This window comes from Procambarus clarkii, unplaced genomic scaffold (genome assembly GCF_040958095.1).
Source record: "Procambarus clarkii isolate CNS0578487 unplaced genomic scaffold, FALCON_Pclarkii_2.0 HiC_scaffold_272, whole genome shotgun sequence".
Classification (NCBI taxonomy): Eukaryota; Metazoa; Arthropoda; class Malacostraca; order Decapoda; family Cambaridae; genus Procambarus; species Procambarus clarkii.
Genome location: NW_027189305.1, coordinates 194,694 through 220,291, shown reverse-complemented (window position 1 = coordinate 220,291; position 25,598 = coordinate 194,694). Strand labels below are relative to the sequence as shown.

The following is a 25,598-nucleotide window of genomic DNA, read 5'->3' as shown; positions in this document are numbered from 1 at the left end:
ACAATGTAGGACAGAAAACAGGAGAGGCTTCTTCACCCGTATGGTTGTAAACCCGTGGAACAGCCTACCCGCCAAGGAGTAGGTAAGGTAAACACCAAAACTCTACTGGGTTTTAAAATACAGATAGAAAAGATCATCCAGGCAAATGGGTAGGACCTTTGACAAGCCGCCAACTTCCTGTCCTCGTTGAGGCCACCAGTATTAGTGGCTCTCAGGTTAAACGTCAGCAAAGATCAGTAACCAAAGAAAATGGGAAGAGCACCGTGGCGGGTAAGCGAGCGAGCGAGTGACGTCATCACAACAAAGGTTGCTATAGACGTCTCCACGACTCGTGAAGTTCGCCTATCTTAAAGACCTGTGTCCACAATACCCGCCAAATTGTCCCTCTCACAGTACTCTCAGGACACTTGTGACAGTGTAAGTGTGTGGTGAGGCCACACCATTAAGGATATACCACGAGGGAGAGACAAAACTGTTGAAGGAAGGAGTCACTGGCTCCACCTGACCACCTTGTTCCTCGCACTCTCATCATCCGTAAGTTCTTGAGTACTTTCTGCTCCACCATTGTCTTACACCTCAACATGCAATTGTTGGGGTGTGGAAATAGGCCTATGGCAGTGTTGGGGTGTGGACATTGGCCTATCGAATATAATAATTTTTATAATAATAATAATAATAGAGAAAATCTACTGGGACTGTGTGGTGTTGCAAACCCATGACTAAGGCATTGCCAGCTGCATACTCTACCACTGTACCACCACTGACTTCCTAAAAGTCTTACAATCAGATTTCTACTGATATCACAGGAAGTCCTGAAGCCAGGCCAAGTTTTACGTAAGGCCCCTAAGCACTCAGGTGAAGGGGTTAAGTATTGTAGTTGAACACTGTATGCCCATCTTCAGATACACAGAAAATCGCACTAAGGAGATATACATCAATGAACGATCCACTGGGGCTGTGAGGTGACGCAAACATTGCAGGTTCGCATCGCCTCACAGCCCGAGTGAATTTTCTCATTGATGTATATCACGTTAGTGTGATTTTATGTGTAAATAATAATATTAAAAATATTATTATTATTCAAAAGATTGCGTTCAAAGAACATAAGAGTAATAAATGAATAATGGCTTTACCATTGTGATCATTGCTGTCTTCTTATATGTGCTATCAATCTGCTGTATGGTGTCTGTTAATCTTGTTTAAATTAACAATCAAGTTGACAATGTAATCAACCAGAGCTTTAATAAACCAATGTGCTTTAATATACTTACTATTCTCTCTCATCTCATTTTTTTTTCTTGCAATGTATGTTATCATTTTATTAATTCTGCTAGAATTTACCTACTTAAAATTAGCTGTTAGGTAATAGTTAGATAATGACCTGCCCGAAACACTGCGCGTACTAGTGGCTTTACAAGATTGTAAATACTATGCTATGTATTCTCTAACACAATGTACCTTCTTGTATATAAATTAAATAAATAAATCAATCCATAAGGGCCGTGAAGAGGGTTCGAACCTACATCAGAGAAGATCCCAGACGCTCCTTAACCACTTAACTGCGCCAACCGAGAATACGCGGTTTGCCAACCGAGAAAGCTCATTTTGATTTTTTCGTACCCATTCTAAATGTGTGCGAGGTTGGTTGTGTACGAAATGGACTCTTAGGACCTCCAGTGAGAGGTAGCCATCTAGGAAAAAATTCCCCTTATGCCCTAGGGCTGCTGGCTGGGTTAGTACCGAGTGACACGCGCCTCTGGCTCCCAAACACCTGTCCGACGCAAGTTGAAAGATCGTGCTTTGTCGGTGAAATTCAAACCTTAATGTTTAAAGAATATAAGGGTCATAATATTGGTGAAGCTAGACGCAATAGGACCTAACACAAAGATCAGATGCAAGTGATACAGCACCTATGAGGACGATACAGCGAGCGTATCCAGTTGTAGCTCTGAGCGCCACCCTTGCCCATCTATGCTATCTCCAATTTATTTAGATGATACATAGATGAATCGTTTTCTGCATTCATTGATGATGCATCTGATACAAGTAGCATAGATGAGCAGTGTTAGCGGCTTCCATGGTGGTGTTTTCCATAGATATTTTCAAGAATAGCTGAATCTCTTCTTTACTGACGGACACTCTTTGAGGCTGGCTGAATCTCTTCTTGTGTGGGACCTTACAAGGGGATCTTTTCATGACTACCTTACAAATTGATCTTTCCCTGTAATCTTTTCAAGACTACCTTACATTTTACAAGCTTGGCTACATACTACCTACAGGTACTAATGCCAAGGGTGTACATGAGTGCGTTATTTGCAAGCACACAGAACAAAGAAACAGGAAGCGAAATTCTATCTGTACCTGGTGCAACGAGAGCGAAGTTGCGCTGTGTACCCTGGACTACTTCATTGATTATTACTCACTTCCGAAGTACTGAGTGTGTAATACAGTGTGTTACTGTGTAAATAGTGTGTGAAACTGTACATATTGTAATTTTAGTGAATTTTTAACACGTAATATTGCGACAATAAACATTTATTGTGGACACATTACTGACACATGTATCACAGTTTCATGGAACATTATGAACATTCTGCTGTATACATATTGTAAAGGATACAAATATGCATCATATATGCACACAAGCATAAGAAATATTGCCAGAACAACCGTGGACATTTTCAAGAGGAAACTAGATTTATTCCTCCAAGGAGTGCCGGACCAACCGGGCTGTGGTGGGTATGTGGGCCTGTGGGCCGCTCCAAGCAACAGCCTGGTGGACCAAACTCTCACAAGTCAAGCCTGGCCTCGGGCCGGGCTTGGGGAGTAGAAGAACTCCCAGAACCCCATCATCCAGGTATCAACCAGGTATACGATAAAAAAACAAACAAAAAAACCAAATTGGAAATACATAAAACAGATAATTGAAAATATATTTGTGCCAACATCTGGTGCTTGAATGGCCCGCGCGACGGTGTCTGGGCGTGTCACGCATGGGCGACCAGCCCCTGATGACATCACAACGCACCTTGTCCACATCCCCAGAGCCAAAGTAAGTGGAATTTGGTATTTATTTTTACATAGATATTGTGAGAGTTTTAAGTGGTGGAATAAATGAAATTGTTATAAGGAATTGAGCTCGGAAAATTTCTAAGAATTTTCTTTATTCTTTAACCTTTATTCCTGTCGTGATATTCAATTAGGTCGCCTGAGGAAGGACTTGCTTAGCTAATACACCAGTGTAGTAAGCAGCTCATTCCTCACTTTGGGACCATGTATGAACAATTGACTAGGCGCGAGCAAACGCCGAGACCCCAATGAAAATTGAAATCCCCTCCACTTGGTCGTCGACCTTCGCCAATCGCTGAAGCGAATCTAACGAGTAGGTCCTGGGCTCTCACAACAATAATTTATTGTTATGTGGTGCCGTATATTTGGTCCAAAACTCAGAATCGGTCTCAATTTTATTAGTCGAGTGTGAAGAACACATGCATAACAATAATAGTGTGTGGGGTGTAACGAAAAGACAGTGTTAACCATAACAACTTAGTTTATTCAATAAAGTACTAACTACTACAACAAAACAAAAAGAAATGTCAATGACGTTACTCGAAATCCTTCCTGTGACACTATCAATGACAGCTAGACACCAGCCCCTCGAACTGCATAATGAACTAACTCGAACATAAGCGTGAACACAGAGGCATCAATCAAGAAAAAAGAACTAACAGATCTATAATCACAATTACAACAAATGACACAGTGGGTTTTGAAACACGTCTCCAGTAACCTCCTAACTGTTCTACGCCTCAGTGCAGTCTACACCTGCAATGGCGGATGCAATGCAATCAAATCAATAGTCTTTCAATGACAACAATAACTAATGGGTTCACTGGCAACTCCAGCAAACCTTCCTCAAATTAATCCTTACGTTAACACTCCGTGCCACGGACGATCAACAATCAATAACAATTGATTTACGTTAATAACACAATAACATTTACGTTAATAACAAAATAGCATTTACGTTAATTTAATAACTCTTACAACTGTCACTAGTAACGCAGAAATTACACAACACTCTACCTGTCGAGCATTCAGTGAGAAAATCCCATTAATTAATCCCTGTACTACCAGACAGCTGATTAATCTCTTTACTAGTTACGTTAATTTACGTTAATCAGTTACTAATCACTCAGCGATGGTAAACTCTGATTTACAATGTCCAAAGTGCTAAGAGAACGGTAATCACTCGTGATTAGCTTTAGAGTAATTAATTATTATCCTCAAGATCAATAATTAAACAATAAAAATACGCAACCTTTCACACTGGCTCAGCAATTTACATTAAGGTATGAATTCCGTCTAAGCCTTCCATACTCAGACCAATTCAGGTGGCTAATAACAGTAATTAGCTCTACGTTTACGTTATTCTAAAATGACGTTACTCCTCCCACGAGTCAATCAAGTGCCGGTACTTCCGGACAGATAAATAATGATGTTACGTTAATGGAACAATGAAGCATTCGTGTGAGTCGATCAAACAAGGATCGAGGTTAATTATTTTGACTTCCTGAAACACGTCAATTACCCGGCCCACTGACCATTAATTACGACAGACAATACTGGTTGATACCTGGTTGATGGGGTTCTGGGAGTTCTTCTACTCCCCAAGCCCGGCCCGAGGCCAGGCTTGACTTGTGAGAGTTTGGTCCACTAGACTGTTGCTTGGAGCGGCCCGCAGGGCCACATACCCACCACAGCCCGGTTGGTCCGGCACTCCTTGGAGGAATAAATCTAGTTTCCTCTTGAAAAAGTCCACGGTTGTTCCGGCAATATTTCTTATGCTTGCTGGGAGGGTGTTGAACAACCGGGGACCTCTGATGTTTATACAGTGTTCTCTGATTGTGCCTATGGCACCCCTGCTCTTCACTGGTTCTATTCTGCATTTTCTTCCATGTCGTTCACTCCAGTACGTTGTTATTTTACTGTGTAGATTTGGTACTTGGCCCTCCAGTATCTTCCAGGTGTATATTATTTGATATCTCTCTCGTCTTCTTTCTAGTGAGTACATTTGGAGGGCTTTGAGACGATCCCAATAATTTAGGTGCTTTATCGCGTCTATGCTTGCCGTATATGTTCTCTGTATTCCCTCTATTTCAGCAATCGCTCCTGCTCTGAAGGGGGAAGTGAGTACTGAGCAGTACTCAAGACGGGACAACACAAGTGACTTGAAGAGTACAACCATTGTGATGGGATCCCTGGATTTGAAAGTTCTCATAATCCATCCTATCATTTTTCTGGCTGTTCAATATTTGCTTGGTTATACTCCTTAACCGTAATATATATATATATATATATATATATATATATATATATATATATATATATATATATATATGTATATATATATATATATATATATATATATATATATATATATATATATATATATATATATATATATATGTATATATATATATATATATATATATGTATATATATATATATATATATATATATATATATATATATATATATATATATATGTATATATATATATATATATATGTATATATATATATATATATATATATATATATATATATATATATACATATATATATATGTATATACATATATATATATGTATATATAAATCACACTTGTCACATCCCTGGGAACAATACAAGAAATTAAGACCACACTGTGGTACACTCCATAATAATCATTGCCAGGAATCACTGACGTTACACACACATTAACCTGAGCGCTCAGTGTTGGAATTCCACACCTGCAAGACTACACATGGAAATGATATCACTCCATCCCACGGACGATCAAAAATGCTTTAATTATCACAATGGAATATAATTATTACATGGACATCCTCTCTGTCCGTGGCTAATCTATGTATACTCTGTTCCCGTGTGTACCCACACACACACACACTGTACGTCTGTGTACACAAGACGCAAGTCCCTCTGGACTGACAAGATGACAATAAAGGGTGATTATCTCCTCGTCCACACTTCACTTCACCTCCACAGGTGCTGCGTGACAATGTGGACGGAACACCTGACTTCGAATTCAAGATTTAAGAGACTAACTGATCACCAGAAATACACACATAGGTATTTACTCATTCATACTGCCGGCTTACACACCATTCCCATACATCAGGCACCCCGCTACGGGTGGCTGCCTCAGTCACGGCAGTAGTAGGTGGCGTAGGCGGTGATAGTACATCACGTGGTATTTTACGAACAATTGGCGTGCACTCGAACCCCTCCCTTCACAACACGGCTCAGTTCGCACCCTCGACCCACCGGTAAAGCGAAGCGTTCGTACCCAGGTGATGCGCACAACGATAGCATCTTACACAAACATGGGAAATCTGCCTTAAAACTCTGACACGAATTTCCCCGTTCCCATCGACTGCTACAGAGTACTAGCAGGTATTATTAATAATCACTAGTATGGGATCTACAAGTCTGTTACTGCTCGTTTGCACATTACCCCACAATCCCAGATCACTGTACCTCTACCCACTGTACACAATGTCTTTCTCCAATCCAAGCAACAACTTCGGCCGGATTCTGTGACGACCCCCGTCGTCGATGAAGCAGGAGGTGAAGCAGTTGAGTAATCAACCCACCACGACGCCCTATACTCAATTTGGCCGAATTGAGTACAGAGAGCGTCTTGACAAAGTGGCAGCTATGTTCAGAATGACGCTTACACCCGCAATTCCCGCGTCCTCCTCGAAATAACCAATGAGAGGAAGGCATACAGCAGCCTACCCCTCTCAACCAATCAGCGACGGTGTAGCACAGCCCCTAGGGCAACTCCAAGATGGCCGACCAACATGGCGGCTCAAGATGTTTACTAAGATGGCAGCTGTTTCCATGACGATGACTGGCTCCCCCGCGGCCCGGTCGTCGACCAGGCCTCCTGGTTGCTATCGGCATATCTCTGCTATATCTCTTCTACTCTCATATCACCATGCTATGAGATGATGCTATCGGCATATCTCTGTCCACAGATGTGCTACTCCGGCCAGGGTAACATTTCTGGACTGCTGATGAATGGGGCTCTCACATGAGCCCAAACACTAGATGTTTCGGTTGCTGGTTACCAAGCTTAAGTCCGCACACTTAACAAGTGTACTGGCCTCCACAGGCATAAGAGCACTATTGTAAGTGAGCTGGTGAACCATCTCCTCACAGACATGTTCAGGGAAGGGAATTTATCATTTTACAAAGAAAAAATGAATTTTTGGGAACACTTTATTTCATGCGCACAGGGGGAATTTCACAATAAACTCGGCGCAGCATGGTGGTTAATCGACTGAGCTATGACACGGATAAGAATTGCAACCGAGAAATCAACTTGACCTACCACGGATCTTGCAGTCTCTCCGAGACACAAACCAGGTTTTTACACAATTCCCCCATGCACCTGAGCTCTGTCAATAATCTGTTCTACCTCTTTGCCCTTACTTCATTACACACTCTCGGACGTAGGTTCGAACCCTCGTCACGGCTCTTGTGGATTTGTTCATATCAAACTTGAAATGAAACAAACAAACAAACAAACTCATTTCAAATTTGTTCATATCAAACCTACCCATACTATCAAAAATATTTGAAAAAATTATCTACAAACAGCTCTACTCATACCTCGTAAAATTTGACATACCCGGCCCCTGTCAGTTTGGCTTCCACTCCCAAAAGAGTACTAGCGACGCAATTATTAGTCTCCTTGATATAATTTACTCAGCCCTTGACAAAAATGAGTTAACGACTGGACTCTTCATTAACCTGAAAAAGGCCTTTGATACTGTTAATCACAACTACCTCTTGTGTAAACTGCATCATTATGGAGTCCGAGGCCATGCCCTGGACTATATCCAATCCTATCTTAGTGATAGACACCAATGTGTAGCCATCAATGATATATCCTCTCCTACTTTACCTAACCATTGGAGTGCCACAGGGCAGCATCTTGGGACCTCTCCTATTTCTTATATACATCATTGGTCTGCCTAATGTCACCAACATTCTGAAACCTATATTGTTTGCTGATGATACTACCCTCATCTACTCTAACCCCAACCCACATACACTAAATAATGCTGTTAATAATGAACTAAAAAAAAGTCCACTTATGGATGTCAACCAACAAACTAACACTTAACATAGAAAAGACCTACTACATCTTATTTGGAAGCAAATCAACAAATGCAATTCAGCTTCACATAGACAATGTTAACATTAGTAATAGAAATGATGGAAAGTTTTTTGGCCTATTCCTAGATAAGAGACTCAACTTCAGCACCTACATACAACACATAACTAAGAAAGTCTAAAACAGTTTGTATACTCTCCAAAATCAGATACTATGTACCTAACTCTGCTCTCATCTCACTATATTATGCACTAATCTATCACTATCTTAATTATGGTATCTGTGCATGGGGTTCAACCACTGCAAACCACCTCAGGTCCATCATCCCCCAGCAAAAATCTGCTATCAGAATAATAAATTCTGTTTTCAGACAACACTCAGCCCCCTTGTTTAACTCCCTAAACATGCTAAACATAATCTCATTCCACACATTCTTTTGTGTCAACTACATTTACAAAGGCCTGTTCATAAATGCAAATCATGTTCTGAAACTCTCCCTGGACAGATATAATAGGACCCATTATCACCACAACAGAAATAAATATCGCTTTGTTATCCCCAGAGTCAAACTTAATCTGTACACACACAATCTATGCAAATAATGGGATCTAGTCTATGGAACTCACTCCCTAATGAATTGAAAAGCTGTCCAACTTTTGCATCATTCAAAAACAAAACTAAAAAGTACCTAATCTCATCTGCATAGTTTTTTTTACCTTGTTGCTTTAAAATTGCACTGTATCTAGTGCTACCCAATCTCCCAATCTTCATGTACCCAACCCAAACAACTTTACCATTGTTATCATTGCTGTCTTCTTATATGTGCTTTCAATTTGCTGTATGGTGCCTATTAATCTTCGTTTAAATTTCCAATCAAGCTGTCAATGCAAGCAATCAGAACTTTAATATAACAATGTGCTCTAATATTCCTACTAATCTCTCTCATCTAACTTTTTTTCTCTCTTGCAATGAATCTGTTATTTTATCAATTCCGCTAGAATTTACCTACTTAAAATTATCTGTTAGATTAAGGACCTGCCCGAAACGCTGCGCATACTAGTGGCTTTACAAGATTGTAAATACCATGCTATGTATTCTCACAAACCCAATGTACCTTGTATATAAATAATTAAATAATTAAATAAATAAATAAAACAATTTGATGCATCACGCTATTGTGATTTCTATGTGTAATAAGAGTATTGTTCAATTGAAGGGACAGCAGTTACACATACTAATGAAGCCACTATTACGCAAAGCGTTTCGGGCAAAATTAATAGTAATATAGAAATTTTTTAATTATTGTTGTGACGGGGTAAAACACTTAATACTATAAGAGAAGTAAGCTAACAAAATGAGAATGTTCAAGGAAAATAAAAAATTAATACAAAGGTGATACATAAGGATGACAAGCATTTATTTATTTATTTATATACAAGAAGGTACATTGGGGGTTAAGAAAGAACATAGAAATGAAGTTGATTTTACATTCCTGTAAAGCCATTAGCACGCATAGAGTTTTGGGGAAGTCCTTAAACTAACAGATAATTTTAAGTAGATAATTTACAGTAAAATTGACAAAAAATATGTACAGGTACTTTACAGCCTTACTTTACAGGTACAGAGTATAGTCAGAGTACTGGCATAGATTATTACATTACGGAGTCAGTAGTTCTAGCAACAGTACAGTAGTTTATTTACATTAATTACTGAATGGAAATACAAGGTGTATTTTAGAACTGCTCCTCATGACATTTTCTCGGAACATATCAGAACATAGAGTAACATAAACATACTATAATTTAAGGTTAATGAGGCCAGCACTTACAAATAACCAAGATCATAAAGGACACGAGTAAACACTTTATCAAAGAAATGCGTGAAATTAAATGACATTAAATGTAGACAGTAAATGTAGAAATTATATGAGTAATACAGTGTGCCCTCGCTTGAACGAACTATATGGGGGCGTAGCCGATTCATTTCAGCGTGGAATTCATTCCATCAATCCCCCCAGCATCCCCCTCCTCCCCCCCCCCAAAAAAAAAAAAAAAAAATTAATAATACATATGCCAGTACACATTTGCCTTTTGAAAAATTTAAATAACCAAGAATTTGAATTGCAATGAAATAAATTGATATTGCATGTTACAGTACTGTACTTACCCTACCAGTTGAGTTTTGTAGTGCAAACTTTGTTAGCCTTAATATCCTCAGAGTGCCACACATATGAATATAAATTGTTTAAAGAACAGTAACTTTTCTAACAAATGTACATTATACACTACAGTCTGTACATAAAGTACAGACCACTAGAATCACACTACTGCAGTACACTTATATCATAAACTACACTTTGTACATTTAATGTCATTAGAACTGTGCTGTACAGCTCAATTGGTACTCCCAGGTAAGTTATGGCTAGTGCTGGGTGCTGGACTAGTGGCCTGGGTATCCTCAGCAGGTAATTACCTAAGTGTAATTACCTAAGTGTAGTTACAGGATGAGAGCTACGCTCGTGGTGTCCCGTCTTCCCAGCACTCTTTGTCATATAACGCTTTGAAACTACTGACGGTCTTGGCCTCCACCACCTTCTCCCCTAACTTGTTCCAACCGTCTACCACTCTGTTTGCGAAAGTGAATTTTCTTATATTTCTTCGGCATCTGTGTTTAGCTAGTTTATATCTATGACCTCTTGTTCTTAACGTTCCAGGTCTCAAGAAATCTTCCCTATCGATTTTATCAATTCCTGTTACTATTTTGTATGTAGTGATCATATCACCTCTTTTTCTTGTGTCTTCTAGTTTTGGCATATTTAATGCCTCTAACCTCTCCTCGTAGCTCTTGCCCTTCAGTTCTGGGAGCCACTTAGTAGCATGTCTTTGCACCTTTTCCAGTTTGTTGATGTGCTTCTTAAGATATGGGCACCACACAACTGCTGCATATTCTAGCTTTGGCCTAACAAAAGTCGTGAACAATTTCTTTAGTATATCGCCATCCATGTATTTAACAGCAATTCTGAAGTTAGAAAGCGTGGCATAGACTCCTCGCACAATATTCTTTGTGGTCCTCAGGTGGTAGTTTTCTATCTAGAACCACTCCTAGATCTCTTTCTTTATCAGAATTCTTTAAAGATTTCTCACATAATATATAGGTTGTGTGGGGTCTATGTTCTCCTATTCCACATTCCATAACATGGCATTTATTAACATTAAATTCCATTTGCCAAGTGGCACTCCATGTACTTTTGTCCAGGTCTTCTTGAAGGGCATGACAATCATCTAAGTTTCTTATCCTTCCTATTATCTTAGCATCATCAGCAAACATGTTCATATAATTCTGTATACCAACTGGTAGATCATTTATGTAGACAATAAACATCACTGGTGCAAGAACTGAACCCTGTGGTACTCCACTTGTGACATTTCTCCAGTCCGATACATTGCCTCTGATCACAGCCCTCATTTTTCTATCAGTCAGAAAATTTTTCATCCATGATAGAAGCATACCTGTCACTCCTGCAATATTTTCCAGTTTCCAGAACAACCTCTTATGTGGAACTCTGTCGAAAGCCTTTTTTAGGTCCAGATAGATGCAGTCAACCCAACCATCTCTTTCCTGTAATATCTCTGTTGCTCGATCATAGAAACTGAGTAAATTCGATACACAGGATCTTCCAGATCGAAAACCATACTGTCTGTCTGATATTATATCATTTCTCTCCAGGTGTTCTACCCATTTAGTTTTAGTTATTTTTTTCCAATATTTTGACTATTACACTTGTCAATGATACCGGTCTATAATTAAGGGGGTCTTCTCTGCTTCCACTTTTGTCGATTGGAACTATGTTAGCCTTTTCCCACACATCAGCTACAACTCCTGTATACAGGGATGCCTGAAAAATCAGTTGAAGAGGAATGCTGAGCTCAGGTGCACATTCTCTCAGAACCCATTGTGAAACTCCATCTGGACCAACTGCTTTGTTCTTATTTAGCTCCTTGAGCATTTTTTCCACTTCGTCTCTGGACACCTCTATGTGCTCTATGTTGTTCTCTGGAATTCTTATTGTATCTGGTTCCCTGAAGATTTCATTTTGTACAAACACACTTTGGAACTTTTCGTTTAATGTTTCACACATTTCCTTTTCATTTTTCGTGAATCTATTTCCCATTTTCAGCCTCTGAATATTATCCTTTACCTGCAATTTGTTGTTTATGAATTTATAGTACAGACCTGGTTCTGTTTTGCATTTGTCTGCAATCCCTTTTTCAAAATTTCTTTCTGCCTCTCTCCTCACTGCCGTGTAGTTGTTTCTCGCATCTTTGTATTGCTGGTATGTTTGGGGGTTCGGCCTCTTCCTGTATTGATTCCATTTTTGTGTCTTTTGGTCTCTGGCCCTCACGCACGCAAGGTGAGTCCTTGCTAGTGCTGGGTGCTGGTCTAGTTGCCTGGGCATCCTCGGAAGGTGAGTCCTTGCTTGTGATGGGTGCTGGTCCAGTTGCCTGGGCATCCTCGGAAGGTGAGTCCTTGCTTGTGATGGGTGCTGGTCCAGTTGCCTGTGAGTCCTTGCTAGTGCTGGGTGCTGGTCCAGTGGCCTGGGCATCCTTAGAAGGTGTGTCCTTGCTAGTGCTGGTCCAGTGGCCTGTACATCCTTAGAAGGTGTGTTCTTGCTAGTGCTGGGTGCTGGTCCAGTTGCCTGGGCATCCTCAGCAGGTGAGTCCTTGCTAGTGCTGGGTGCTGGTCTAGTTGCCTGGACATTCTCAGGAGGCGAGTCCTTGCTAGTGCTGGTCCAATTGCCTGGGCATCCTCGGATCGTGAGTCCTTGCTAGTGCAGGGTGCTGGTCCTGTAGGCCTACTGTGAAACCGTACCAAAAACTTTTGAATCTTAGTTTGTTTCTTTGTTGTGAGCTTCATTATAATATCTTTCATGTCCTTTAGGTGCAGGTAATAATCTGTCAGTTCTTCATTATCAGTTACAGCAACCAAATCAAGCAGGTCATTAACCTTTTGCAATGATGCAGCATATGGAATAGGTAACACAGTCATCTTCCTCTTCCACATCCTCATCATTATTACCAGTAACACACTGGATAATCATATTATCAGGTAATTCAACATAACCTGGATCATCAGCATCATTATTTAACCACTCATTCACATCAGAAAGTTGCAAATCTTCCTCACCTGCATCTCTGAATGTCTCAAAAATCACATTATCAAAGCCCTCAAAATCATAGTCATCTTCGTCTTTATTCTAACCAGGTACCGGACTCAGAATTTTATTCCATGCATTCTTTTATGTGGTGACCTTCAACTCGCTCCATTCCTTGGCCTAGTTGTAAATTGCATCTTTAATTAAATATTTCTTGAAATTTTCTAGTGTTCTACTAGCCTTCTTATCCTTATTAGGCATCTCGTCTTCCTCAGAGAGCAGAACTTCCATAATATCTGAATTCATAGCTCTTTTATAAAGCCTTTGAGAGCATAGATAACCCCTAATCCATGGGCTGTATTACAGATGTAGTGTTTGGTGGTAAAGCCATACATGTTATTTTGCCATCAGGCGATGTTAATTTAGCAATGGGGGTGAGCTGGGGCATTGTCAGTCAACAACATTGCCTTTACCTCAGCAGGATGAATTCTACACATATTGATCTGCTGCTTTATTACTTCTTTACAAAAATGATTCTGGAACCAATCCTCAAAAATAATCTGTGTGAACCAGGCATTTTTTGTGTTGTAGTAGATGACAGGTAGTCTGTTCATGCAGTTTTTCAATGCTCTGAGGTTGGCAGATTTCCCAACAATTGCGCACTTTGTTCGGTGACTGCCATCTGCGTTACAGCACAATAATGCTGAAATTCTTTCCTTCTTTACCTTGCAACTAGGAATACTCTTCTCAAGCCTAAAGGTCAAAGTGTTTCTTTGAAGGCATTTCCAGTTAAAGCCTGTTACATCTGCATTGTACACTTAAAACCAGCTTAGATTATTAGATATAATGTGCTGAGAAAGTTTATGCTTATATGCATTAGCACTTCCAACATCTGCACTTAATGCCTCGCCACAAATTTTCTTGTTAATGATGCCATACCTTTCTTTAAATTGACATACCCATTCAGTGCTAGCCTTGAAATTGTCAATGTTTAACTTTACAGCAAGTCTTTCAGCTGCATTTCTAATAGAATCAACTGAAACAGCAATTCCTTTCACACCATGCTGTGTAAACCATTTAAATACAGACGAGTCCAAATCCGTATACTTAGCAGGCCTCAATTTTTCCTGTTGCCTATTGCATCAGTTTGAGCAAAGAATTTCTTAATATTATCCTTCTGCTTTTTTATATCACAAATTGTAGCTTTACCAATGTTGAATTCTTGGGCGAGTTGAGTAACAGAGTATCCACGCTCTGCTTTCTCTATCAAGTCAACTTTCTAATCAATTGACAAATATTTTCTCTTGTTTTATACCTTTAATACCATGAATGCTGCTCTGAGACATCTTGACAGATTAAATGAGTTCAAACAGTAAAAATGTTCAAATTTATCACGAAAATCCTTCGCATGCGAGTCCGACGTTTTTACCCCAGGAAGAGGAGAAGCACATGGTGCCAGCCATCTCATCCAGGTCCAACGCGTTGACATGACCTGTGCTTATTTTATAGGTATTCTCAAAATTTGATGTACATATTGACTGTTACAAGTTGTTTTATTTAAAATATTATTGTTATAATTAGAGAAATATTGTTAGTGTGAAGTTTTATGCATTTTATACAGTACAGTTCTGTATTAACCCTTAAGCTGTGCATGGCATACATATACGACAGAACCTGATGGCAAAGTTCAATTTCTCAAATTTGCTCTAATGCTTTCCAGTTTTTTGTGCATACTAGCAAATCCTGCAACTTTGTCTAAATGATCACAAATGTAACTTGAAAAATAAGAACATAAAAAAATTATAAAATTGAATATTGAAAACTTCAGGTTTTGAAATCAGCTGCAAGAATATAAACTGACACCAATTGTTCATTTGGTGTTATTATGCTCTCAGAATAGTATATGATCTTCATTTTCATAGATTTAGAAAAGATATGTTTTCAGTTTAGTTTACTGTAAAAAAAATTGTCAGTGTGGCATCTGAATTATGCGCCAAATTTAGAAAAATTGATAACTCCAAATGTTTAGGGTTTGTTTAAAATCCATTCTAATAGGATTGTAGAACAGACAGCTGTCCACATTATTTGTAAAAATGGTGAGAATCGGTAAGAAACTGGATTTTTTTAAGCTGACTCAAAGATGAAACTCTAGTTTTAGAGATAATTGAAGTTGAAGTTATCAACAATGAATAAGGTAGATCTAACTCATTAATTTAGTTATATGTTTTAATAAACGTTGTTTGGCATTCATACTCGAATATGTGAAAGTTGTAGGTCAATATGTGTTGGAATGACGTTAAGAAAAAAATACCCCCCCCTCCTGGGGGGTGGGGAGCTGGTCGGCCGAGCGGACAGCATGCTGGATTTGTGGTCCTGTGGTCCTGGGTTCGATCCCAGGCGCCGGCGAGAAACAATGGGCAGAGTTTCTTTCACCCTATGCCCCTGTTACCTAGCTGTAAAATAGGTACCTGGGTGTTAGTCAGCTGTCACGGGCTGCTTCCTGGGGGTGGAGGCCTGGTCGAGGACCGGGCCGCGGGGACACTAAAGCCCTGAAATCATCTCAAGATAACCTCCCCCCCAAAAAATATAGGGATAATTATAATGATTTAGGGGATAAAAATTTATACTTTATAAAGGTGACAAAGCCCTAATCTGGTCCCTAATCATCAAAACCGCCTAAAAGAGACAGAAAATAGAATTTGAAATCTGTGAAACACTCGGTAAAAAAATTTGAAGTCCCAAGTTCTGCCAGTTGTGACCGATTTATTTGATGACCAATTTCATTCTATCATGACATAGTTAGGGATGGGTATGCATTCTCCAGGAGGTTACACCAAAATCAGATAATAACCAAAAAGAGACGAGAAAAAAAATCCCCCCCCCCCCAAAAAAATTATTTTTTGAACATTAACCCCTTAACTGCGCGGCATCCAAATATGAACCCCCCCCCTTCCCTAGTGCGCAGGAAATAAAACCTCTAGAAAAAATTATTTTCTGTTTTAAAAGTGTCAAAAACCCTTCCCTGAGTATGGGTATAGTAACAGAAGGTCGAAATTGTACGTACTTTGGCTGCTATGGGGTCCGTAAGTTCGTGCGTGATGGCATCATTCCCTGGTCTCCCGTGGTGTACATCCCCGGGGCCGGTAGGGTGCTTGGGACAGGATGCACGAGTTGCATCCTGTCCCGAGCGCACCCCAGATGTGGGCCTGCATGCGCGTTGCGCAGTTATTAATTTAAGTGTTAAAAATATAATAGCATATTAACATTAGGCAATACATTTTTATGATATATAACAAAATAGAGCATAATAACATATTATTATTGGTATTATTATGTACTGTATTACTATACAGGCACCAGCTGCATATCCACTTTGTGGACACTTCTTGCTACTATTCTTCTTTGTACATTGGACAAGTGCTTGCATCTCTTTATTACTGCATTATCCCTTAGTTCAAGTTAATAGGAGCTGTTCTCCTTATCAACAAAATATTCTCCTTGTTAAAATTGTCTAAAGTACATTTCTGAAAACATTGCGATGATGCTTAAGCCAATAAGTTGGAGATTTGTTTTAACATTTAATATTAATTTTCACATAATTAAAATATTTTTTCCCAGGCCCAGCTTTTACAGCCCAGGCTGTAGCAGCTTAACCCTTAAATTGCGCATGGGGTATATATACGCCATGTCCCACGGTGCGCATGACGTACATATACGCCATAGGGTGCCAGGCCCGATTCAAATGGCCTGCGGCTACACGGGGTTCACATTAGCTTCCTCAGGGCTCTTGTAACAAGACGCCATTTAAAAAAAAAAAATCGTGGGCAATATACTCAGGTGTGAGAGGCACAGTACTGTTGGAGCAACCAAGGCTGCTGCACGCAGCATGAGCGAACAGCATTGCTGTTCAGCTTGTGACCACAGCATTGCCAAAAAATGTCAAAATAAATATATAATTGCTATTATTTAGCGATGACAATATTACAGATGACCCCTGACTGTAATATAAATAACCAGGGTTGTGATAATAGCAGGATTGTTGTAATAATTAGCACTGTGGGACGAGTGATGCTGATAGAAGAATGGAGATAGCATCGTTTACTGACTGTGTGGCCACCTGTTATTGTCTGCATTCACCATACCAGCTCAGTGGTTCTCTATGGTGAACACAATTGTAGATACTTATATATAATGTGTGCATTAGTGTAATAACAGCAAAAGGATTATGCTGGGTGGAGCCATTTGGGTGATGGAGGTGATGTCGTCTGCATAATTTGTCTAGCTGTTTAGAGGGTGGTCACTATGCTCTTTGGGCACTCTACAAGCTTAGGTGTACAGTTACAGTGCATACAACATGTAGATACTTATATATAATATGTGTATATATGGGGAGCCGGTCGGCCGAGCGAACAGCACGCTGGACTTGGGATCCTGGGTTCGATCCCAGGCGCCAGCGAGAAACAATGGGCAGAGTTTCTTTCACCCTATGCTCCTGTTACCTAGCAGCAAAATAGGTACCTGGGTGTTAGTCAGCTGTCACGGGCTGTTTCCTGGGGGTGGAGGCCTGGTCGAGGACCGGGCCGCGGGGACACTAAAAACCCCCGAAATCATCTCAAGATACCCTCAAGAAATGGTAATAACACTGCAAACAGTATTGTTGGGGGAGAAAGTTTAGTGTGTGTGACCTTGAATGAGTGAGGGAGCCTCCAGCTGTGTGTATAGCGACGACTCTTAGTGCCTGAGCTAACTATATCAGCTTAGCTGTACAGTTGTGGTGAACAAAATATATACATACTTATATGTAAAACGTCTGTATATAGTGTAATAACACCACAAATGGTATTGTTGGGGGAGAGAGTTTAGTGCGTATGAACTTGAATGAGTGAGGGAGCCGCCAGCTGACTGTGTGTATAGCGACAACTTGTAGTGCCTGAACTAACTATATCAGCTTAGCTGTACAGTTGTGGTGAACAAAATATATACATACTTATATATAAAACGTCTGTATATAGTGTAATAACACCACAAATGGTATTGTTGGGGGAGAGAGTTTAGTGCGTGTGAACTTGAATGAGTGAAGGAGCCGCCAGCTGACTGTGTGTATAGCGACAACTTGTAGTGCCTGAACTAACTATATCAGCTTATCTGTACAGTTGTGGTGAACAAAACATGTTGATTCTTATATATAATGTCTCTATATTTTGAATAAAACATAAAACAGGATGGTGGGAGGAAAAAGTGGGCGAGTGAGGCGCTGTTGAGGGAGTGGCAGCGAGTGGCTGGCTGGTGTGTGGCGGTCACTCCTTGTTGCTTTTCGACTCTCAATACCAACTTAGTGGTTCGTTATGGTGCACAAAACATGCAGATACTTATATATAACCTGTGTATAGAGTGTAATAGCAGTGAAACTATTTGTTTATTGTTTTATGAACATAATTGAATCACTAATATGCACATCATACTTTTGAGTATAGCGATTATTCATTACTTTTATTATATAAATATATTACAATACACACTATTGAATAATATTACGGCAAAAAACTAAGAAAAAATCATTCAGAGACATAGAAATAATTAAGTGATAATATCTTTGCGGCAACTCCCACCTGTCAGCGCGGGTGACGCTGACTGGCTCTGACGACCGCTCTGTCAACGCCCACTTTTGCCAAACTTCCTCGTTCAATTGTGGCCAAAATGTCACCTACTATTTTTTTTTCCCCGTGCTCAGGGAACACATACTAGTACAGTATTAACATTTTAAGAAGACGAAATAATTTGTTAGAATTTTTTTTCTTGCACACATGCGTGTAAATGTCCTCAGGACCCCTGAGCAGTGGAAGGGTTAAGGGTTTTAATGCACATGGTTTGCATTATGTAGGCTATTAGAGAGGGTAGGGGAGGCAGTCGAGAACCCGCCCATAACCCCCCTTCCCCATTCCTGCCCACCCTCCTTACTCCTGCCCATCTTCCTTACTCCTGCCCAATCTTCCTTACTCCTGCCCAATCTTCCTTACTCCTGCCCACCCTCCTTATTCCTGTCCATCCTCCTTATTCCTGCCCACCCTCCTTACTCCTGCCCATCGTCCTTATTCCTGACTACCCTCTTTACTCCTGGCCACCCTCCTTATTCCTGCCCATCCTCCTTATTCCTGCCCACCCTCCTTACTCCTGCTCACCCTCCTTATTCCTGCCCACCCTCCTTACTCCTGCTCACCCTCCTTACTTTTGCTCAAAGCACAATACCTAAACAAAATTATTTAATTTTTCTAAACATTTACTATGTTTTGGTGGGAAAATTTTTGTCATAGAAACCTTAAATTTGTTTTATTTTGCCCTAATAGGTAATACTGCTTCCAGTCTCTGCTCGGCTACCCAGGACGATAGCAAACACAACTTCTGCCCATTAATGATGGTAAGGACAATTTTATTCTTACTGTATTACCAGTGTGTGTGTTTATCATGTTGATGTCAATAACCAGTGATTGTGAGTGTATTAATCAAAATATTTTCATTAACTAGTATATTAATGTTGGTGTTGTCTTTTATCACTGGGATAAGCGAGTTTAGTGAGCATCAGTCCGGTGCTATGGTGATTGTTTTTATCTTTTCTGATAGACTTAATAGTATCATTAACGTTTATCTCTGATATGGTACCTGGAGTACCTGGAGAGAGTTTTGGGAGTTCTTTTACTCCCCGAGCCCGACCTGGGGTCTGGCTTGACTTGTGATAACTTGGTCCAACAGGCTGTTGCTTGAAGCAGCCTGCAGGCCCACATATCCACTATAGCCTGGTTGGTCCGGCACTACTTGCAAGAACCTGTCCATGTGCCTCTTGAATACATCCACCTTCGTTCTGGCAATATTTCTAATTCGGTGTTGAACAGCTGTGGACCCCTAATGTTTAGACAGTGCAATCTGATTGTGTCTAGAGCACCTCTACTCTTCACTGGTTCTATTCTGCATTTCCTTCCATACCTTTCGCTCCAGTATGTTGTTATTCTACTGTGCAAATTTGGGATCTGGCCTTCAAGTATCTTCCATGCATTTGATACCTTTCTCTTCTCCTTTCCAAAGAGTGCATTTTAAAAGCTTTGAGACGGTCCCAGTAATTTATTTAGATGTTTTATCATTTCTATGTATGCCGTATTTATTCTGTGTATTTCCTCTAATTCAGAGATCTCTCCTGGTCTGTAAGGGGAAGTGAGTACCAAGAAATACTTAAGATGGGACAGCATTAGTGATTTAAATAGTATTAGCATTGCTGGTCCCTGGAACGCTCTCATAAACCATCCTACCATTTTCCTGGCTGCCACTATATTTGCTCAGTTATGTTCACTAAATGTCAGGTTGTCAGACATCATAATTCCCAGGTCTTTTACCTGTCGCTTTCCTTCAACGAGTAGGTCTGTTTGCATCCTGTACCCTGTTTTGTTTAAGCTCCTCGTTTCCACCATACCAAAATACTGTAGAAACCCACTAATCCGGAATCCGCCAATCCAGAAAAACGCCCTCATTTGGCAAAAATCGTGGCCGGATAAAGATATCTCCCTCTCCGGCCAAAATGTCCATGGAAGCCGAACTAGCGGATATTTGGCTGGATCAGCGGCCTAACACTTGTTGTACACCACCACCAGGAAGGGAGGGAATCATGAAGGGAGGGAGTCACTCTCACTGCTGCTCACTTTCTCTGTCCTGCCCACATTCACTGCCTCCCTCCCTCCCTAAGAGATTCTTCTGTAGGTGGCAGTAGATTGCCAGCCAGAGATAGCCTGGAGAATTTCCATCTAATACAATAAAGGAGTCATGAAACAAGTATTTTTATTACTTTTTATTATCCTAATAATATTACTAAACAAAATCTGTAACCAAAAATATATACATGATGATGTACAGTGTGTTTTCACTTGAAAGAACTATATGAGGTGAGGCTGGTTATTTCACCGCGGAATTCAGTTCTACCTGTCGGCCCCAGGCTGTCCCTCCCCTTAATGTGAAAATAACAGAGGTCCTACATCCACTATCAACTAAACAATATTCACAGAAAATCTATTTATTATGTATTTATTATTTTGAACATGGCACATGATAGAACAGTCATTGGTAAACAATTCCATATCAAAATCATAACTATGTGATGGTTATTGGTGGCTGCAAATATGATGTATTGGCCAGGATTTCCATAAGCCAAATGTATCAGTCTATATAAATATTCATAAACAATTCATTTACAGTATTATGAATTAATTTTCACTTTGGCATTTGATAGAACAATCATTTACAAACAATTTGGAATAAAAATGCTACGAATTTGAGCATTAATGAATCCAGTCAAGCAAAATCACATAATTTTCTCAACAAACTGACAAGAGGAGGGGCCGTTGTCGGGCCGCCGGTGGTAGGGGGAGGGAGGGAGGGGCCGGTCACTGGTAGTCCGGTGTGGGAGGGGGGGGGGTGGTTGTAGAATGTTAGCGGTAGAGGAGTTGGGGTGGGGAGTGGTGGCCAGACTGGCAGGCCTTGGGCCAGACCAGGCTTAGGGCCAGACCGGGCCTCAGGCCTGGCCCAGGCCTTTTCAGGATTGCGCAGCAGAAAATAACATGGTGTTTAACAGTGATAAATTCCAGGTACTCTGGTACGGCAAAAATGAGGATCTGAAACATAATACAGGGTACAAAACATAATTGAATCTGCCCATAGTAGGAAAACAGCATGTCAAGGATTTGGGAATAATGATGTCCGACGACCTAACGTTTAGGGAGCATAACCAAGCAAATATTGCGGCAGCCAGAAAAATGATACGATGGATATCGTGAACTTTCAAATCCAGGGATCCCATCACGATGGTTGTACTCATCAAGTCACTTGTGTTGTCCCGTCTTGAGTATTGCTCAGTACTCGCTTCCCCCCTTCAGAGCAGGGGAGATTGCTGAAATAGAGGGAATACAGAGAACATATATGGCACGCATAGACGCAATAAAGCACCTAAATTATTGGGATCGTCTCAAAGCTCTCCAAATGTACTCGCTAGAAACGAGACGAGAGAGATACCAAATGATATACACATGGAAAATACTGGAGTGCCAGGTCCCAAATCTACACAGTAAAATAAGAACATACTGAGTGAACGATATGGAAGAAAATGCAGAATAGAACCAGTGAAGAGCAGAGGTGCCATAGGCACAATCAGAGAACATTGTATAAACATCAGAGGTCTGCGATTGTCCAACGTCCTCCCAGCGGGCATAAGAAATATTGCCGGAACAACCGTGGACATCTTCAAGAGGAAACTAGATTGCTTCCTCCAAGGAGTGCTGGACCAACTGGGCTGTGGTGGGTATGTGAGCCTGCAGGCCGCTCCAAGCAACAGCCTAGTGGACCAAACTCTCAAAAGTCAAGCCTGGCCTCGGGCCGTGCTTGAGGAGTAGAAGAACTCCCAGAACCCCATCAAGCAGGCCAGACCTCAGGCCAAACTTCAGACCAGGCCTGAGGCCAGACCTCAGGCCAGGCCTCGGCCAGACCATTCCAGGCCTCGGGTCAGACCAGCCCAGACCTCAGGCCAGACCTCAGGCCAGGCCTCAGACAAGGCCTCAGACAAGGCCTCAGAGCAGGCCACAGAGCTGGCCTCAGGCCAGACCTCAGCCCAGACCTCAAGCCAGACCTAGAGCCAGACCTCAGACCAGGTCTCAGATTAGGCTTCAGCTCAGGTTCCACCTTAGACAAGGCCTCAGGATAGACCTCAGACCAGGCCTCAGGCCAGACCTCAGACCCAGACCTTGACCCGTCTCAGATAATGTTGACTGCGTAGAGGCTAGCTGCTTTTTACCCCCCCCCCCCCAATGCATCACCCTCACCACTAACATCACCATTTATTATGAATTCTTCATTTTGACTATGGAATATGATAGAGCTGTGTGTTACAAACAACTGAAATGGTAACATTTACTCAGCTAATTTGATGAAAAGCAGACAGTGAGTGAACTATCTAGGTGGAGCACGGAGGCGCCAGTCACTTGTTGCCATTTAGATGATAACTCTGGCCAGAGCTCTCCACTGACACAACCTGCCTCCCCTGACACCACTATTACTCCGTCTTCCCTGACAACTTCCACCACTGACACAACCAGCCTCCCCTAACACCACTATTACTCCATCTTCCCTGACAACTTCCACCACTGACACAACCTGCCTCCCCTGACACCACTATTACTCCAGCTTCCCTGACAACTTACACCACTGACACAACCAGCCTCCCCTAACACCACTATTACTCTGTCTTCCCTGACAACTTCCACCACTGACACAACCTGCCTCCCCTGACACCACTATTACTCCAGCTTCCCTGACAACTTCCACCACTGACACAACCAGCCTTCCCTAACACCACTATTACTCTGTCTTCCCTGACAACTTCCCCCACTGACACAACCTGCCTCCCCTGACACCACTATTACTCCATCTTCCCTGACAACTTCCCCCACTGACACAACCTGCCTCCCCTGACACCACTATTACTCCATCTTCCCTGACAACTTCCACCACTGACACAACCTGCCTCCCCTGACACCACTATTACTCCAGCTTCCCTGACAACTTCCACCACTGACACAACCTGCCTCCCCTGACACCACTATTACTCCAGCTTCCCTGACAACTTACACCACTGACAACCTCCCTTCCATGAGAATAACTTACACCACCTGCCCCCCTAACAATAAACCCTAACTATTCATACCACTTGCCCCCTGACAACAACTCTCACCAATGACTCTTGACACAATTTTATCATCCTTCAACCATTTCTCCCTGGAAACAATTGGTAAGCATAATAAAACACTGTATAACTGTTTACACTTTGAATCATAATTGATGAAGACCTCCTCTGACGCTCGGTCTCGGTGACAACTTGGACTAATATTCCTCGCTTAACCCTCAAACCGCGCATATCATATATAAATGATATCAGTGACAAAACCGAAACCGCTCACATCATTTATATATGATTTCGTGTCTAGCGCTATAATTTAAACGCCCCGCCTGGGATAGGGGCAGCTATAGTACAGCCACGACCGATAGTTGCCAGATGCCACCTAGAAAAAAAATCCAGGCCAACATTCTTGGGTGTTACAGCGTCAGTATTGAGCAAGCCACCAAGGCTGGCGCACGCAGCACGAGCTCACAGAACCGCTGTTCAGCTTGTGACCACAGCATCGCCTACAAATACCATAATATAAATGATACTGCTATTATTTAGCAGTGATAGTATTACTGAAGCCCCCTGACTGTGAAAAAATTGACCAGGATTCTGATAATAGCAGGATTGTGGTGATATTTAGCGCTGTGCTCCATGGAGGGAGGAGTAATGCTGTGGGAGGGAGGGTTGTGGCGTCGTTTTCTGACTGTGTGTGGTCACCATTTATTGACTGCACTCACCATACCAGCTTAGTGGTTCGCCATGGTGAACACAAATGTAGATACTTATATATAACGTGTGTATAGTGTGAGATAACAGCGAGAGGAGTAGGTTGGGAGCCGACATTTTGGTGAGGGAGGAGCGTCGTCTGCACGACTTATCATGTTGTTTACTGATGACCACGATGGTCTTTGGGCACCATACCAGCTTATTTGTTCAGGTATGGTGAATAAAACAGGTAGATACTTATATATAATGTGTATATAGCGTAATAACACCACAAACAATATTGTTGTTGGAGAAATATTAGTGCGTCTGGCCTTGAGGGCGGCCGCCGATCAGCTGACTGTGTGAGTAGCTACGTCTTATGGCCTTTACTCACCATACAAGCTTAGATGTACAGTTATGGTGAACAAAACATGTAAATACGTATATATAACGTCTGTGTATAGTGAATAAATACAGAAAGAGTATTGTGGGAGGTAAATGAGGGTGAGTGAGGTGGTGTTGAAGGAGGGAGTGGCAGTGAGTGGCTCGCTGGTGTTTGGCGGTCACTCCTCGTTGCTTTTTGACTCACAAGACCAACTTAGTAGTTCGTTATGGTGTACAAAACATGCAGATACTTATATATAACCTGTGTATATAGTGTAACAACAGCAAAACTATTTGTTTATTGTTTTATGAACATAATAATTGAATCACTAATACGCATACCATAATTTTGAGTACAGCGATGGTTCACACATTTTATATAAATAAAAAATAAAAATAAATATGTTTATTCAGGTAAGGTACATACATACAAGTGATGTTACATTAATGGATTGATATATAGATAGAGCTACC

General features: G+C 41.1%; 1 long non-coding RNA gene across 2 annotated transcripts in view; it reads left to right on the top strand.

Annotated features, from left to right (window-relative positions):
* The first annotated feature begins 299 nt into the window (after positions 1–299).
* The window catches only part of LOC123753696 (uncharacterized), a 76,909-nt gene continuing 51,610 nt past the window's right edge, over positions 300–25,598 (top strand). Inside the window, exons 1-2 of one of the 2 annotated variants that reach the window (XR_011226898.1) lie at positions 300–534; positions 19,687–19,757. This is a non-coding gene — a long non-coding RNA (uncharacterized lncRNA). The remainder of the gene's footprint in view (positions 535–19,686; positions 19,758–25,598) is intronic. The other variant, XR_011226899.1, reaches the window with a different exon arrangement.